The sequence below is a fragment of the Cryptomeria japonica genome, chromosome 8 (genome assembly GCF_030272615.1).
Source record: "Cryptomeria japonica chromosome 8, Sugi_1.0, whole genome shotgun sequence".
NCBI classification, from domain to species: domain Eukaryota; kingdom Viridiplantae; phylum Streptophyta; class Pinopsida; order Cupressales; family Cupressaceae; genus Cryptomeria; species Cryptomeria japonica.
Genome location: NC_081412.1, coordinates 480,711,623 through 480,717,189, shown reverse-complemented (window position 1 = coordinate 480,717,189; position 5,567 = coordinate 480,711,623).

The following is a 5,567-nucleotide window of genomic DNA, read 5'->3' as shown; positions in this document are numbered from 1 at the left end:
GCAGCTCTGATTGTCATAGTGTATAATAGTGGGTTTCATAGGTTCTCCAAACAACCCCACAAGCAACTTTCTAAGCCATACTGCCTCTCGAGCAGCCATAGAAGCTGCAATGTATTCTGCCTCGGTGGAGCTTTGAGCTATAGAGGATTGTTTCCTGCTAATCCAAGATATCATGGTTGAACCTAGTCTGAAGCAACACCTTGAGGTGCTTTTTCTGTCAGTTACACTTCCAGCCCAATCTGAATCTATAAATCTATGTAGGTTTATGTCAACTTTTTCATATTTGAGACCAAGGTTTAGAGTACCTTGTAGGTATCTCATGATGTGCTTTACTGCAACCAGGCATATCTCCTTAGCTTCACACATGAACTGGCTTAAGGCATTAACTGCATAACAGATATCTGGCCTTGTATTCACCAGGTACATCAGGGACCCAATCATCTGTCTGTATTGAGTAGAGTCAGTGGGTTGTGACTCTACTGCTGCTTCTTTAAGTTTATGTAAATTGGTTTCCATAGGAGGGGTCATGGGCCTATAGTTTAGCATTCCAATTCTCTTCAATATATCCAAGGTATACTTTCCTTGGTTTAGTATAATGTTGTCAGAATTCTGCCATACTTCCAATCCTAGGAAGTAATGAAGGAGTCCCAAGTCCTTCTTATCAAATTCTTTGGATAGATCTTTTTTGCATTGATCTATAAGATGATCATTTCCTGTGATTAATAAGTCATCAACATATAAAATCAACATTAGCATATCACCTTTATTTCTTTTGTAGTAGAGATTAGTATCTGCATCATTTTTAGAGAAGCCTAGTCCTGAGAGATAGGTGTCAATTCTTTCATACCAGGCCTTGGGAGCCTGTTTAAGCCCATAGAGAGCTTTCTTGAGTTTACACACATGAGACTCTGCATCATAAATTTCAAACCCTTTAGGTTGCTCTAGGTAGACTTCTTCTGAGATCTCACCATTTAGAAATGCTGTCTTAACATCCATCTGGTGTACCTTCCACCCCTTAGCTGCTGCAATGGATAATATAGCTCTTATTGATGTATATCTGGCAACAGGTGCAAAATTTTATTCATAATCTATTTCTTCCCTTTGAAAGAAACCTCTAGCTACAAATCTAGCCTTGTTTTTTCAATACTACTGTCTGCAACATGTTTGATCTTAAAAAACCATTTAGATGAAACAACAGATTTCTTAGTTGGTCTAGGAACAATCTCCCAAACATCATTTTTCATAATGGATTGATACTTTTCAGACATGTCATCCTTCCATACTTGATGTTCAAGAGCCTCTGATACATTGTTTGGTTCGGCTTTGGAGAGATCATTCATAAGGGCAACATAGCTAGTGAATTTGTTAGGCCTTTTGCTTTCCCTGAAGGTTCCTGAAGGAGCAACAAACTTCTGAGCTTCTGCTACAGTTTTGGTGGCCCATAGTGGTCTTTTCTTGAGGTTTTCTGTAGGTGGACTTTGAGTTTCATTGATAGTTTCCTTAGGATTCTCCCTCTGAAGCTCAGGAGTAGGATCTCTATCTATGCTAGGGGTGGGGATATAGACTTCAGGGTCTAGAGAGCTTTGGACTCTTTTGAAAGCTAAGTCTTTTTCAAAGATCACATCCCTGCTTAGTTCAATATTCTTTTGACTAGGTATATAGATCCTGTAAGCCTTGGAGGTTTCACTATATCCTACAAAGATTCCCCTTTTCCCAGAAGGCTCTAATTTTAATATTTTCTCCTTAGGTACATGAATATAGACAGGGCATCCAAATATCCTAAGGTGGCTAATATCAGGTTTTGATTTAGTAAAGACTTCCTCAGGGGTCTTATCTTCAAGATGAGAGTGGGGACATCTGTTTTGAATATATACAATAGTGCTAGTTGCTTCTATCGAAATATTGATATTTAGATTCTGATAAAGAATCATAGCTTTGGCAGCTTCAACGATTGTCCTATTTTTCCTTTCAGCTATCCCATTTTGTTGAGGGTTATAAGGTATTGTTAACTCCCTCTTAATCCCTAAATTTTTACAAAACTCTTTAAATAATTCTGATGTGTATTCCCAATAATTCTGATGTGTATTCCCCCCCATTGTCAGTTCTTAGGGTTTTAATTTTATTTCCCGAGTAGTTCTTTATTAGTGATTTGAATTCTTTAAACCTATTAAGGATCTCTTTTGATTCTTTACATTTCAGAAAGTAGATCCAAGTTTTCCTAGAGTAGTCATCAACAAATATTACATAATACAAAATTCCCTCCAATGAAGGTACAAACATAGGTCCACATACATCAGATTGAACTAACTCTAAAATTTTACTTGTTTTCCTAGTACTATTCTGAAAAACACCCTTAGTATTTTTACCTAGGGCACATCCTGTGCATGCCCCTAAATGATATTGCTTTAACTTAGGTAGACCTGTGACAAGGTCTCCCATTGATGATAAAGCTCTAAAATTTAGGTGGCCCAATCTTCTATGCCAGATTTCGTTGGTATCTGTAGTCTCATGAATTAGAGCTAAGTTGGGCTCTGTACATAGCTCATACAAATAGCCTTGTCTTTGACCAATTGTTTTAGCTTTCTTGATGGATGAGTTCTTTGGCCATGCCAATACTTTGTTGTCCATGAAAGTTACTCTGTATCCATTGTCCTCCAGTGCTGATATTGAGACTAGATTTCTCTTGATGTCTGGAACATATAGCACTCCTCTAAGTTGTAATGATACACTTGACTTTAATTTGATGGTGCCGGTTCCAACTCCTTTGACATGGTGTGTAGAATCATCTCCGATAGTTACTTCCTCATCATTCTCCTCTTTCATGGAGTCTAGTACTTCTCTGAACCCCGTGATGTGTCTGGATGAGCCACTGTCGATCACCCAGGAGTTCACTTTGTTTGATGCTTGATTTGTGAGTGCTGAATAGAGTACATACTTCTTAGAGTCCTCTTCCCTTTTGGATTTTCTTGTTTTGGCAAATGTGGCTTGTTTAGCTCTTTCTGGACATTTGGCAACATATTGCCCAAATTTGTCACATCTGTAACGTTGAATCTGAGAGAGGTCCTTCTTGAAGGAGTTCTTGCCGTGATGACCTTTTCTCTTCCTGAATTGCTTCTGCTTGCCTTTCTTGTTTGAGTTCATATTTAGAACTTGAAGATCTTCATCTATATTTTTTTGTTTGATCCCTTTCTTATTTTGCCTTGATTCCTCTTGGAGACAGTCAGCCTTTAGCCTATCGAATTTTGGGAAGTTATCCCTTGCACTGATGCCTTGGACGAATGTTTCCCATATGCTAGGCAACCCATCTAGAACAATGAGGGTTAATTCTTTGCTTTGGATCTCATATCCAAGGGTTGCCAGTTCATCCCTTACGACAGATATTCACATGAAGTAGGCATTGACTGATTCTCCTTTCATCATGGCTATGTGATTTATTTCTCTTTTTAGAGCCAAGGTTCTACTGGCATTAGATATCTCAAAAGCATCTTCAAGTGCTTTGAACATGTTGAAGGTTGTTTCATGTTTCCTTATAATGGGCATAATGTTGTTCCCTACCCCATCAACTATGATTTTGATAGCCTTATCATTTCCTTCTCTCCAAATTGCTTTGTCAGGTTCAGTCTCAGGTTCTTCAGTTTCAGTCTTTACAAATGATTCGACTTTATTTTCTTTTAGAATCATTTGAATTCTGAATTTCCATGCAGAGAAGTCATCACCTCCTCCGAGTCTGTCTTCAAATCTAATAGCGCCAGCCATTGATAGGATTGTGATGTTGAATATATTCTTGATTTGAATTTTACGTAAAATTGAACAACCTTAGGTTTGATTTAACTATAGCTCTGATACCATGTAAATGATGTTCAATTTACATTCAATATGCAAGTTATATTCTATTTGATATTATCTTGTTCTATGTATTATTGATTTAAAAATATAAATTTGACTATCTTCTTTTGTATGGCAGGTGAGAGGAGCATTTATGAATTTTGATGTCCTTTCTCACAAATGCCAGTTGATATATATATAGCAGACTAGGTACGGTCAAGCAATGCCTTGACCGGCCATGTCTTTTAGACATGGCCGATCAAGACATTACTTGATCGTGCCCCTTCGCTATAATAATACATGGTGTTTATTTACCAAACAATGTATGCTTATATTAACACCCGATAACAATCGGTGTATGCCAATCTGTGAATGCTTGCCTTAACACCCGATAGCAATCGGTGTATGCCAATCCGTAAATGCTTGCCTTAACACCCGATATATTTATTCTACCACCCGATATCAATCGATGCAAACATAAGTTAACATCGATAATTATCGATGTTTGGTCTACCCGATAATTGTTTGTTTTATCATTAAATGAGTTAACCGAATTAACTCGGATTGCAATGATTAACCCGATTTAATAATCAGTGAACACAAATAGTGTAACCGATATTAAATCGGGATTCTATGCTATAGAATGATAATTGACAGTTAAGCATTTTGATCGAACTAATTTGATTGATCATATACAAATAAAGAATGGTTTATCAAATGAGGGCTTGAAGTTATTCATCATAATTATCGATATGATAAATGATTGAATGAGAAACTTCATTTATCTCTCATTCAATCATTTATCTTATCGAAGCTACTATGCATTAACAATGTGGATAGTGGGGCAACCCACAACTTTATCAATGAAGGCTTGGTTGAAAAATTGAAAATAGAAACAAAGGATTTTAAGGGCTTTATGTTGGAATCGTTTGCCGTTGCACCAAAAGCTCAAACTATCAACGCCCGATACAAACGCCAAATTTAACCTGATCCATGGGAGGTGGTTAAGCCATGTCATGAGTCCACAAGGAGGTGTTGACTACCAAGTCAACAATCTCCCCCTCAGCATCGACTGAGCCTTCAACACCCATTGAAGGGAGACTCGAACTCATACCCAAGGCTCTGATACTAATTGTTGGAATCGTTTGCCATTGCGCCAAAAGCTCAAACTATCAACGACCAATACAAACACCATATTTAACTTGATCCATGGGAGGCGGTTAAGCCATGCCATGAGTCCCCAAGGAGGTGCTGACCACCAAGTCAACACTTTAAAGTAGCCTTGGCTAATGGATCCACTTCCCCATGTACTAAAAAAAATACACAACTATGCATCACCTTGGGGTAGCATCCAATCAAAGAAGATTTTTACATGGCAAATTTGGCATATACTGATGTAATCTTGAGTACCCCATGTTTGCACTCCTTGGGACATTTCTACCTAGACCTCCCAAAATTGGAACTTTGTTTTAAACAGAATGGGCACGAAGTCCTTTTACAAGAGCTATTCGATGGATCACCAAGAAAAGTTTCATCCACGAAGATGGAAAGAATCCTTAGACATGGACAAGGGTAATGGGTTGCCCAATGCATTATTCTTGACAAATCCTCTTCCCAAGATAAAACTATACACATTGACATCCAACCAATTTTAAAGAAACACAAGATGGTATTTGACAACATTCCTTTAGGGCTTCCTTCAAAGAGAGGATTTTAGAACACTATTGAATTGGGGGAAGGGG